This window comes from Melanerpes formicivorus, unplaced genomic scaffold, assembly GCF_026170545.1.
Source record: "Melanerpes formicivorus ecotype bairdi unplaced genomic scaffold, bMelFor1.0.p_v2 SCAF_18, whole genome shotgun sequence".
NCBI lineage: Eukaryota > Metazoa > Chordata > Aves > Piciformes > Picidae > Melanerpes > Melanerpes formicivorus.
Window position 1 is genome coordinate 7,724,202 of NW_027142370.1, and position 13,453 is coordinate 7,737,654.

The 13,453-nt window shown below is 41.2% G+C and overlaps 1 protein-coding gene and 1 long non-coding RNA gene across 2 annotated transcripts in view; both read left to right on the forward strand.

Moving 5' to 3' along the window:
* Nucleotides 1–1,948, forward strand: LOC137446759 (uncharacterized). Its single transcript, XR_010988708.1, has 3 exons — nt 1–80; nt 452–813; nt 1,581–1,948. It is a non-coding gene; the product is annotated as an uncharacterized lncRNA (long non-coding RNA).
* Nucleotides 1,949–4,350: 2,402 nt separating this feature from the next.
* STK32B (serine/threonine kinase 32B) overlaps nt 4,351–13,453 on the forward strand; it is a 136,265-nt gene continuing 127,162 nt past the window's right edge. The window contains exon 1 of the mRNA XM_068149500.1: nt 4,351–4,435. The gene's annotated coding sequence lies outside the window, so the exon portion shown is untranslated. The remainder of the gene's footprint in view (nt 4,436–13,453) is intronic.

Below are 13,453 nucleotides of genomic sequence, written 5' to 3' on the forward strand. Positions count from 1 at the left end.
GGCAGTGGCAATTGTGACAGAGCAGAATATGCTGCAGTGTGAACATCCTGCGTGTGTAAGACAGGAGGAGAAGACAAGAGGTATGTTTACTCTTTTATGCATTGCCTTCTTTTTTGCTCACTGAAGATAGAGGTAAAATTCAGGCACTGTTTTCTTCTGATACACCCCTTGGAAGGTAGGAGGTTAGTGTCAGCAACAGGAAAACAGATACAGCAACATGATTTAAAAAATCAGCTTGATCCCTGCTTAGGATGTGGCTTCTGCACTGAGATGGAGCTACTAACAGGCCAGAGCTAATCTTAAACTGAATGACCTTCTAGTGCTCTGTTTAATGTTTATTTAATGTATGTATGTGTGTATGTATCTATATATCTACCTACCTATTTATTTTATTTATTGAACATTTGTTTCTCAAGTCTTTTCTTTATTTTAAATGCATTTATTTTGTGAGTTCTAACCACAGGAAGGAAAGACAACAGGGAATTGTGGGCTGAATGCAGACAGTTTGGATCCGCAAACATGAAGCCAAACCATAGCAGATGCCTCTGCAACCAGCCGCAGTGATGGGTGTCCCACCTCTGCTGCCAAAGCAAAGGGTCACATTCACTTATGCCAGTGAGCTTAAGGACTTTGTTGGTGCTTCCTCCATTACCACCTACCCCAAAGGGCGGAAGAGCAGAAGACCCAGGAGAGCCTGAGTGGTGCCAGTGCTTGAAGTTGGTATGATGCAGAAAAATGGCTGTGCTCAGAGATAAAAACATCACAGGCCTTGCAGGGGATTTTGCAGGTTGTTTTGCTCAAAGGCACTGCTGGGTAAGGACTGAGTGAGGCACTGAAGTGTTTTGGGCAGTGTTGAACATACCATCATTTCCTAGCAAATGATTCTAGTAATTAGAAAGCATACACTTAAAAACTAGGATAAGACTAATGTAAATGAGGGTGTTTCTTTCCCCTTCAGATTGTTCTGCTGCTTAAGCTGACATTAAACAGTAGGTGGGACAATTATATTCTTGGAAGAAATGCAAGCTAATTTTGGATTAGACTGCTGCTGTTGAGACATTCTTCTTATAGAACTGGTGTACAAATTGCTTGGGTTTCCAGTGGAATACATGAAGGAGTTTCGGCTGTGCCAGAGATCCGTATCTGATGCTGAACTTATTATTTTTAAAGCACTGGTTAAAAGATGATGTTCTTCTTGGAGTGAAACCCAAGGTCCACATGCAGCAAAGCTCTTAAAAAACCTGTGAATTTAGGCATGCTGTCAAATTCTGTAAGAGCACTGTTCTGCTTAAAACTGTGTGCACGTTATGTGCCTCCAGCCTACAAGGTAAGAAAAAAGCCTAGATAAGATTGTGGATACATACTTGCAGGAAACCACCTAGTCAAGTGAGATATGCCTTGGCTGACTGTGCTGGGGGGTTTGTTGCATAATTCAGAATTATCTTTAATAAACCATGGGGCCATTGGTCCCTCTGCAGCGTAGATGCCTCAGGAAAGGTAATGATTTTTTGTGCCTTTTGTTGTTGTTGCTGTTTACACATGCTTGGTTTTCTTACTTCCTTTTGTCTTTTGGCCCACAGCCTTCAGCATGGAGTGAAATCTACTGTTAATGTAGCTTACTGGAAGACATTTGAAGCACAGAGTAAGAAGACCCTGCTGCTGAGTGCTGGAGACTGATTTCCAGATGACATATGTTGCTATACAGGTTACAGCATAGGGGGCAAAGTCATAGATCAAGACTCCCACTGAGACAGAAGCTGTGCAAACATGTGGTGAAAAGATGATGTCCAGGTTGCAAAACTCTGTATAACCTGTGCACATTTCTCTGTTCAACCTACTGCTCTATTTCCATCCATCAACAACAACATATTTTCCTTGTCTGCCAATTGCATGCCTTACTTAGTACTTGTTTCCTGAGATCAATAAATGAAAAATGTCTGTGTTAATATGGTGGATTCCTCCCTGTTGTGCCCACTGGCATCAATGACTCATTCACACTTGAGATGGCAGATTTATAAGGCAATACAATTACTCTTCTTTCCAAGACACGCTGCGTTCCTGAGCTCTCTACTAGTTCTGGTACTAACTGCTCACACAGGCAGAGCACATGCATACATCTGAACAAGTCTGTATCTGGTTTGGGTGCTGTTGCTGACAGCTTTGGGGGTTTTGTGTGCATGAAATGCCCAGGCTGGCCAGCCTTTCCTCCAGAGATTCTCCTTCATAGAACAAATGCTGGTTTTGGAGCTTATTTTTTTGATCTAAAGTTGCTGCCATGTCCATGAGCCATAGCAGATCCACATGAGCTGGAGTGGTTTTGCCCCTCACAGTCTTGCTGTTAGCCCATTCTTGAGAAGTGACTCAGATGGTAACTGCCAGGACTTCTGCAAGATTCTCATCTGTGAGCACGCTCACAAATACTTTTGACTGGAACGAGCTCTACCACTCTATGTGAGAAAAGGTCACTGTTGGGCTCATAGCAGGAACAGTTTATATAAACAACAAGCTTCACCATCAACATAATTTTACCTTAACGTTTTCCATTCTGTGTTTTTTATCCCCCTCTGAGGGCTGTTGGTCGCTCTATTGAAGATTCCTGTAATTTCAGCAGTAAGCCACAGCAGGCTCCTTTCAATCAACAGCAGCAGCATCACAGCAAGCAACACCAGTAACATATTTCTCTCCAAGCAAGCACACTCTGACTTCATTCATGCACACAAATGTGCTCCAAATCCCAAATCACCATCTCCCAGCCCAGCAAGACAAAGGCTGCAAACTGAGTTGTAACAAAACAGATAAGCAAGTTGAAACATTTTCTTCCCGCAGAAAAATAACTCAAGTATTTGCACTTTGCCTACCTGCAGGAACCTCTGCTCCTTCCCAGGGTCTGACTGCAGTGTTTCTCTTCTCTGGGCTGAAATATGATGGGAAACATGAGCCTTCTTTGACCTGCAGTAGAAAATGTCTTGTGTTTCTTAGGAGATGTGAAGGAACGTCAGCTTTTGGGAACCTTGGTACCAAATGAAACGGTTTTGAAAGCTACCTCCAGTGAAGCTAATCAGATTTTGTCTTCAGAGCAACGGAAGAAGGAACCATGTTTTCTTTAGCTTCATTTCCTTAATTTCCAGTTCACCATTTGCATCCCTACTTCAGCCTCATTTTCCAGCTTGAAGGCACAATGGGGCTTTCATTATAAAAAATGCACACATGGGCAGAAGAACAGATGCTGCAGGCAGCAGTCACTGCTGAGCGCTGGTGTTTGCTGAGCAATGAGGCCATTTGTAACTCTCCACTCATAAATGTTTACTGAGAAACAGAAGAGACAACCTCCTTTATGTGCAGGCAGAAAGGGATTCTATTGGAAGCTGGTGCCATTTCTGAGGTTCTGGTGTGATTTCTAACCCCCTGTGTTCTCACAACTTCAGTCTAAAGCTATTTTAAAACCTTATCCTTAAATTAATGTACAAATCACACATCACACTGAGTCACCAGCTGTAGAAAATTGTTTCAGATATAGGAATGCACTACATTTATGGAAGAGCACAGAAAGATAAAAATAGAAAATCAGGGAAGATATAAAACAATTCAGGGAATATATGGTATGAAATAAACAGCCTTAAAGAGTGATAAGCACAACTGTGAAGGTTACAGCAGATCTGAAAAACCCAGACCATGTTGTCATCAGTCTTCCTTCTCAGAGCAGGAGACAGTGGGCATGGACCCATTCTATGTTGAGTGCCTGGCTGCTGTCTCCTGAAGAAACAGAATATCACACATACAAAATGACACTTTAATAGATGTAAATTTATTCAAAAGCTTCAATACTTTGAGTTTCCAAATTAATATTCAAGGCATTAAAAATGGTAATATTAAGACTTTTTAAAACAAAAGCATAATTTGAATGTGCATTTAATCCTAGTATGTTGTCACTCAGATTTCTCAGAGGAAAACAGTGCTGTAGTATCTGAATGAAGAAAATGTGACAGAAAGCTGAGGAACTTTTTCACATTAGAAGGACTTATGGCAGTGTCAGATCAATGGGGCTGCATATACTCTGGATCTTAGAAAACCACAGCTGTGGTGGGCATAACTGATTTTCCACTTCTGTACTTATTAGTCTGTGTGGAAAGAGTTCCCCTTCTTAATCAAGCATGGCTAGTCCAAACTGGGTGTTTGTTCTGATGTTGGTAGGACAGAATCCCATACCAGCCATGGGCTGCAGGCCATTAGCAGTTCTGAGTTAACCAGGACAGCTGTCTGGAGTTGGCTACAGGTGTATCCCAGATCATCAGCATCACACTCAGTATAAAGAAGGAAGTTTAAGAGGGAGGGAGGAGTCTCCTATTACAACTTCTTGCTTGGGCTGTCTGCTTTGAGTCCTTGTAGCTTTCTCCTCACCCTTCTCCTGCTCTTGAGGACTGCTATCCCAGTTGCTGTGAGTACTGCCCTTTTGCTGGGTTGACTATAACTTTTTATACTCTGTGCTGATGTTGGTACTAATTTGCTTATTTCATTAAATACCTTTTCATCTCAAGCTGGGGCTCTTCTCTCCTTTTCCTGAGTACCCTTCTGTGCTGGGGAGGGGTTATTGCGTGATAGTACAACTGCTAGAGTTTAGCCCTGGATATGGGCTAAATGTAGGAGTGTAGAGCAGAGAGAAGAAAAAGACTGTTGTGAATGTATGTTACCCTGCAGGTTTACCTCTAGCAGTCAGGCTCATTTCTCATGCTGGCTGGTTGCTAAGTACAGCTGTTGTATATGGCTATGGTCTAGTTGTTGCCTGCACCCGTATTTAGTGATATGGAGGACTCTTAATAGGATGGCTCTCCTGCTGCTTTTACACGTTTTTCTCTTTGAATCATTGGTTGAGTGTGAACTGAGATAAGCTGGACTCAAATGCAACACTAAATGCTGAGGTGTCTGTACACAACAGACACAGATGCTGCATTTTGGGGTTATTTTCTCTTGTGAGAGGAGAAAGAAAATGTTGATTCTACAGTTAGTCTGTGGTTACTGTGCTTCATGTTTGTAGTGTTTGAGTCACAGGGGTTGGGAGTGACCTCTGGAGACCACTGAATCCAACCCTGCTGCAGAAATTTCACTGGGGGCGCAAGGAGCATGAAACGGGCTATTACTTCTTTAAAGGCTAGGCAGTCAGAAGCCTGGAGAAGTTTTCTCTATGTTAGTAATTGGCTCAATGCTGTGGGAGCAGATCTGGAATGAGAAGGAGATGGTGTTGAGGCTGTAATGTGTACACTGTATGAATTTTGAGGGGTTCACTAGCCCTAGTTTGATGCCATGAGCTCACTGCCTCAAACCACTCAGGCTGCCCTGGGTGCACTCTGCAGGGAGCCTTCTGGTTTTGATTCATCCCAAAGGAATACAGATTATGTTCTGTGTTTGCTCCATGATGCAAAGCAGAGTAAATTGACTCAACCATGAGATTTGCTTTACAACTGCACTCCTGTGTCAAACCAAACTAGTACTATAGATGCAGTCAGTGCTGGGGGCTGAGCATCTGGTCACAGCTTAGGGGACATGTTTATTCAGGGCATATTTGCAGTAGTTTCACTTGAGGGAAATCCTACAACTGAGAAGATAAACATGCCTTCATGCAAATCTTTCAGTCTCACTTTTTCCTTAATTAATATATGATGTAGAAATATAACTTACAGAAATTGGTGATGATTTGGGTCATATTGACAGGATTGTGTGACGAATAACTGGCCTCTTGCATTAATTGCCCATGATTGTGGCAAATGCAGTACCAATGAAAAGTAAAATGCTTTCCAGGTGTCCCTGCCCATGGCAGGGGGGTTGGAACTAGATGATCCTTGTGGTCCCTTCCAACCCTGAATGAAACTATGAAACTATGCTTCTGTATGACCAAAGGCAATTTGCAAGGCACCAGATATGCAATTGCACCTTGTAAGAAAATAAGAGTTATGCATCTTCAACTTTCCAAATCCATGTGCTTCTCAAACACTATTAGGTATCATTCACAAAGCACACTTAGACTTCTCTTTCCTACTTTATCTATTCTGCCATCCTACTGCACTGATTATGCTCTGGTATGGATATATTAAATGTATGTGCAGCAAATCACTTCAAGCTGGGGCAAAGAGAGATGTAATTAATTCTGAGGAACAGCAAAACACACAAAACAGATAAGTGTACAGCTCTTAGATATCTTTCCTCAGGCTGCAGTCCTATTCTTGCAGCTTTTATGTTCTTGTATTTTCCTGAAAATTATCATAGTGTTTATTTTCTAGTCCAGCAGTTAAGGGAGTGGAAAAATGATAAACTCACTTCAAGAACACTTACAGAAGCTGAGATTCTTACGGAATTTGTTCATCAGACACATGGCAGTCTTTAAATTCTCTCTATGGGTTCTGCAAATTTCTACATGAGTCTTGCTGCAAACGTGACCAGTTCATGAACACACCAGTCAGGGATTTACTCTGACAGAATTTAGCAAACAGCTTGAGTGTGATATTAATTTTTTTCCCCCTTTATTGTAGAGATCCAATTTTTGACAACAGTTCCTTCAGGTTCTCCTTTGGTGAACATTTTTTCTTTCTTTCTTTTATTGCTCAGCTACCCACTATGGTTCCTTGTAGAAAGCTCAACTTGCATGGGTTTGTCTTCTGACTAGCAGATTATTTCAGTTTTCAAGCTTATTTTTTTTCCTATCTTTGAGGTGAAAATGCATGTCTTGAGCAGGTTTAGTGTTTTATGCACAAATAAAACAGGGTAAGTGTAGCTGTGTGGGGAAGAAACAAAACAAGAGAGCTGTATCTCACCCTGGCACCCCTATTTAGTGTTTTACTTTAATAGCCACAATGTAATAGCTCCACAAGAGCAGCCTCTTAAGTATTCTGTGAAGTAGGGCTCTTCATCATTCAAGCTACTTTGAGTTCTTGAAAGATACTCTGCAGGCTAGGAAAGATTTGGAAGTCTGTAATTTTACATCAATCAATACTACTGATAAATTACTAGTCACAAGAAAGGACATGAAAAACACAATAGTGCAAGCTATTAGTGGAGAATCCCCAGTGCTCCAGATACAGCTGTATTACACAAAGAAGGGAAGAAAAAAAATCATTAAGCAGTAAAGCTTATTAAGTAGCCAAGACTGAGTGGAACAGAGCTGATAGATGCTGTGAAAGAACAGCTGTGCTACTGCATTGTCCAATAAAGGCTGTACCTCCAAGCTGTGGAGTACCTGGAGCAGGTTGTTTGAGGAAGCAGAGATCTAGTCTGAGCTCCTTTGGAGTGTTTACTGTGGGAAGGGTCAGGAGGTGTGTTAGGTTACTGACAGGGCCTTGTAGCAGCTGTGGAAAAACCCAACACAGACATTTTGATGCTGTAAATCCTTTTCCTGCTCTTGCTTGGCCTTGTTCTTCTCCAGCAACACTTACTTTTAAAGCCCTGGTGATGGAACCAGTTTGTCTCTCTAAAGAAATAGAAGTGACTTCAGATGTTTTGCTTTGCCAGCTCCTTCAGTTGCAAGAACTCTGCTCTTCAAAACACAAGTTTTCCATGTTATTTGTGTGCATGCATGCCACACTGAATTCCATCGAAACAAGCAAAAGCTGCGAAGGAACAAAATGCTTTCTGTTCTGAAGCAATTTCAGCTACACACTGCAGTGAAAATTGCTTAGGGTTTATCAGTCTGAGGTGTAGTGCAACAGCCTCAAATCACACTGTTGGGTATAATGGGCCTGATCAGGCTGAGACTGAAGACAATTGCAAAAATATGACTCAGTAGCAATATGTCCAAATTGGGAGCAGCAATTTTAGAGTTGCAAGGATTCCTGGTCTCAGGCTCTAGTAACCCAAGCTTCTTTTCACTGCTTCAATACACACAGGAAGATGACTTTTTATTCAGAGACAATTACATTTTCTGGGAGACTCCAGTAGGAACTGTTGCTGGGTGCTGTCTGGAATGGTGTTTGCTGTGCATATAGGTAATTTAATCTGGTTTGGTTGCTTGGCTGATATCCAAGTATTGTGAAGGATATATGATAAGTAAGACAAGAACTTAGCTTAGAAACCCAGATTCAAAGGTTCTGTAACTTGGACCCCAATGTATTCAGTGTAGTGCAGAACTGACTCTCCCTTTTATCACACAAATTCAGCACAGATGAATAGTCCTAGTTTCTCTCTAATGTAGTACTTAACACAGGCATCCTTTTCTTAAATCCAACACCTTTTAAAGAAGCTGTGGTAAAGGCTTTCCATGATTTCCAAAGCTTAGCTGGGATCAGATGCTTTCTGTCAGAAAACAAGGCTGACAACACAGCAGGTCTCTGAGTAAACATCTATAGTTGTGCTGTGCTCACACAGATGTAATTCAAGGGAAGCAGCTGCCTGGCAGCCTTTTATAGACCTCATTGAAGGCTGTTTGCCTTCCTGTAGAACAGAGGATGGCAAAAGACACACTGGCAAATTAATAATGAGATTTGATGCTGTACAACTTGTCTATGAATCTATTCCCTACTTCATTAAGATGGGAAGGCTAGAGCTCCTTTCAACCTCACACAAATCCATACCTGTGTGACCCTTACTGGGATTATTTGAGAACTTCATTATGCTTTGCATTTTGTGCCTTGGGGATTTGAGATAGGACTGCTGGGGAAGGAGCAGTTAGGAGAACAGGTTGGGAAGCTGAACTAAACTGTTGCCTTCCAGCAAGGTACTCTGGCAAAGTGAAAGAAACTATGATGTTTGCTTGGTCTGGTACTTGTGCCCTGTCACCTGCAGGAGTTTGGCAGATGATGGCAATTAGACTCACTGCTTCTCTCAGTACACTTCGATAAAACTCCAGGTTTTAACATTATCTTGATACAACATTAAGAGAAATAGTTTTCTCCAAATTCATCCAGGGATGAAATAGAAGTCAGGGAATATGTACAGGCTGTAACCTTTCTGGGGAACAACAAGTACTTTTGCCTGAAGAGTGACTTGAGAGCTGTCAGTATGTGTTTCAAGTTCTTTCCTCTTGCTGGCTGATCCTGATGCAAAATACAAATACAAGGCAAAGAACATGTTTCAAAAGCAAATTATGGAAAGATGAAAGTTTTTTTTCCCCCCCTAATTTCAATCTTTTCTGACCTTTTGTTAATCTAAAGGAGATTGGCAGGGGAGTAGATAGGGTTTGGAAAGAGGCTGCTTAGTTTCATTACTGATTCCATTGATGTATAGTAAACAGCCATAGTGAGCTTACTGCAGTCCAGCACAAAAGTGAAAGAATGGAATGGAATATCTCAGTCAGAGGGGATCTACAACACCTAGTTCAGCTGCCTAACTGGGAAGGAGTTGGTTTAAAACACCGAGTCCATTCTCATGCCCAAACTGAGGACTTTACTCAGTCAACAGTTTCTAACTCCTTGTCCTGCTTGAACTTTCTCCTGGGAACCAATCTAACCATGCCATCTGTGACCACTTATCGGTGAGTTGGAATACCAGTAAGAATTGTGTTCTTCCCTTACTGGTACTCCCTTTAAAAATCCCAGTGCCTTTTGATGAACACGGTGTGCCCTGCAATGTGAGGAAGAGCACATGGCAACAAGTCTGACTTAGGGAAGAAGCAAGCAGAAGTACCCACCTCTGTGCGGGGCCCCTATTGGTTTCCAAGGAGGGGCTTTTTTTTTTTAACCTATCATCTTCCTTATTTTAATAGTCACAATCATAAATATTAGAGATACAATTTTAATATCTTGTTTGTTAACCCCCAAGAAAATCATGAAAATGTCAGTGTAAACAGTCTGCACGTCACAAATGCAGCAGATCAACAGGGTAGGCTTTGAAATCAAGAACTATAAGGTCACCCTGTAAGGGTCATCAGAAGTGTTTTAACACAAAAAAAACCAACCTATAATCACAGAATTGCTGGCTCTAGACTGCTGAATTTCCTCAGAGAAATGTTATAATGCAAAGGAGTGTAATCAGGTTTGATTTTTCTGTGCTAAATATGCATGCAGACCTGGAGGAAAAGACCCACAGCAAACAAAACAAACAAAAACCAGATCACTGTTAGTCTGAGCCAGACAGCATCAACCTTAAAAGAAAATGTACAACAATACCTTAAAAATACATTTGTGCTGATTGCAGATTGTCATTTATGGGGGGAAGGGAAGGTCTATTTGGACTGTCCTTTTTCCCTACCATGTTTTCTGTGTAGGCTATGCAGCATTTACCTGCTAAAAACGATGTTGTTTGTGGTTTTGCCTTTTTTTTATGGTTAGAACTTTATCTCAAGCAAAACTTGATCATCTTCTTAGACAACAGGTAAACATGAAAAGTTGGATTTGATTTATTTTGATCTTGCAAACTGTTTTCCTTGTAGCTTAGAAATGTCTGTCCCAGAAGAGCAGATACTTAATTGGCCTGAAAATGCTCAGGCTTCAGAAAGCTTCATTGATATGCATGATGTTATGATATAGAATTTCAGAGTTATTTCTGATTTACAAAAGCAATTAGAAAAACACATGAGTAATTGTTCCTGAAGAGTTGCTGCTAGATTTGGAGCAGATGCACTTGAATTCAGATTGTTCTGGGTAGCATTATGAAAAGCAGATACCGAGGTTATGCAACTGATCAGAGTTTGTTATGTATTCAGGGCTGGAAAGGACAAAATGGAGCCCAGGACCATGTGAATAAGCAGACTATATATTCAAGGCCTGATATAGATTATATCAAAGGTACTGGGAAATTGCCATTGGTTTCCTTGAGTCTTTGCTGGGCCTTGAGCACACACCTAGTCTCGATCCCATCTGATCCACTGGGCATCATTATGAAAACAACATTTGATTTGGCTGCAGAAGTGCTGAATGGTCTCTGGATGACTGCAGTGAGCCAGGCTCTTCAGTGGTGTCCAGTGACAGAAGGTAATAGACACAGACTGGTACACAGGAGGTTCCACATAACCACACAATTGTAATATCTTAGTGGATTTGTACAGAAAATAACTGTGAAGGATAAAGCCTGTCACTATTCAAGTGCAGGAGTTCCAGAGGAACCAACAAATCACAAATTCATGTCTCATCAATCCTTTATTAATATGTTAGTGTTTTCACATCTCATATTAACACAGCCTATTGTTTATCCTGACCACCTGCCTATGCTGGCATTTAAACCTAAGCCAGTTTTTACAAACCAAGGGTAACTGAATTTCAAAGCTGTGATAATCCTTACAAGAGTCAGAGAGACATGTCAGTCTAGTAGGACTAATTAATGAATAGAGACAACTTGCTGTTCTGGAAATTGTTAGAACAGTTTTGATTCACGGAAGGCCTTGTCGTACAAAATCATGAAGGACATCTCAGGAGACTTATCAGACTTTTGCTCTATTCCTTCGTTAAATAGGCTAAGTCTTGGAGACAGTTTTGAGTTTTTTTTTCATTAATTTATATTTTCTGCCTTCAGTGGAGTTCCAAACTGCTCCTGCTCATCCCATGTTTGTAGTCTAGAAATGTGCTTCATGTGTGTAAAAAGATCAGACTGGGGGTTTACTGCCAAACTAGGTTTTTCTTCCCCCTATTTGGAAGGTCACTTCAAAATACTTTTGCATGAATAAAAGCAGCTACATTGACACGATGTAAGCTCTTTGCTGAGGTAGAAGATAACTTTTCTTGGCTGAAATGTGTGGAAGTGTAAGTGCAATTGTCCTTTAGTAATGCAAAACAAAATGGATTGACATTAAGCACCGTGTTGGACAGTTAACCCAGAAGAGAACAGAAAGACAACAATTTCTGTATTTCACTGCTGCCTTCTGACAGAAGGAACACAACCTCAGTAACATGATATTGTTTTTGCTTTTGTCTGGATGACTAACTCTGAATGTGAGTAATAAACAAAAGAATGACAAATTGATGCTTTCCAGGCTACATTTTAGATGAACAGTCTTGGGTCAACATTTTGAAAGCTTCCTTCTTTAGCAAATGTTTTCCCTTGAAAATAGTGACAAATCAAATAATTGAAGTTGAGGGTATCAGCAGGTGATACAATCTGTCCATGTCTACCTATGGAAAAACACCACCATGCCTGAATTTATCAGCTCTCTAAGCTCTGAGCCACATGGCACAGTCTTATCCACAATATTCAGCCCCAATCAACTTTTCCTCCTAAGGATTATACTGGGTTCAAAGACAGGTGATGTAAGTAAGGTAAAAATCACAATCTCCTGCTTTGTGTAGAATTTGTTCTTGGGGCTTTTCTAAACAGAAAGAAGGGTGGTAGATACTACAGGACAACATTACAGAACCACAGAATGGTGGGGGGTGGAAGTGGTTTCTGAAGTCCATCCCCTCTGCAAGAGCAGGGTCACCTAGATTAAATCTCCAGGGATCACGCCCTCCAGAGATGGAGACTTCATCTCTGGGAAGCCTGTTGCAGTGCCCTGCCACCCTCAAAGTGCAGAATTTTCTCTTATATTTATGTGGAACTTCCTGTGTTCCAGTTTGACTCTGTCCTATTGACACTTGCCCATTAAAATCTTTCTACCTGTATATATGAAAATATACAAACCTTAGCTTCAGGATCCAATCCCTTCTACCTCTGCTTCCCATGCCACAGTACAGAAGCCAAAACCACATCTTCCATTTGATTTTTGTCATATGTGAGTTTCCCCTAGAGAGCAGCACAGACTTTGACACAACAGTAATGCAGATTATTTAGTAATGATTGATAATGAGTGTAAGCTGGTGGGTTTTTTAACCTGTTTCACTTTGGAGGAAATTTCACAAGTAATTTTTGCTACTTCACCTCAACAGTTTCTAATGGTACTTTGTTTGTTTGTTTTTTGAAGGGAGAGATGCAACTGTTGGTGAATAAATATCAGCTGACTCTAGACAGACCTTATTACTTAGCAGCCGATTGATGTTGTACCTTGACATTAAGGGCAACAAAGCTGGTGAAAGATCTAGAGGACAAGTCTTATGAGGAGTGGCTGAGGATTATTCAGTCTGGAGAAGAGGAAACTGAGGGGGGGCCTCATAGCACTCAACTACCTGCAAGCAGGTTGTAGTGAGGTGGGGACTGGTCTCTTCTCCCCTGTATCAGGTGACAGAACAAGAGGAAATGTTCTGAAATCCTGCCAAAGGAGGTTTTTGTTTGGATATCAGGAAAAACTTCTTTACAGAAAAAGTGGTCAGGCACTGAAACAGGCTGCTGAGGGAGGTGGTAGGGCCATCGTCCCTGGAAGTGTTCAAGAAACATGTGGACATGCCACTTTGGGACATGGACTAATGGCCATGGGGCTCCTAGGTTGATGGCTGGACTTCATCTTAGATGATTTTTTCAACCAAAACAGTTCAAGGATTCTATGATTTATGGTAGTTTTCCTTGCTGTGCTTTTATAGTGGAGTCACTTTAAGTTGCAGCCGTTGATGTGTATGTATATAAACACGCACGTGTGTGCATTCACTGCACACCCTGCACAGCCCCAAAG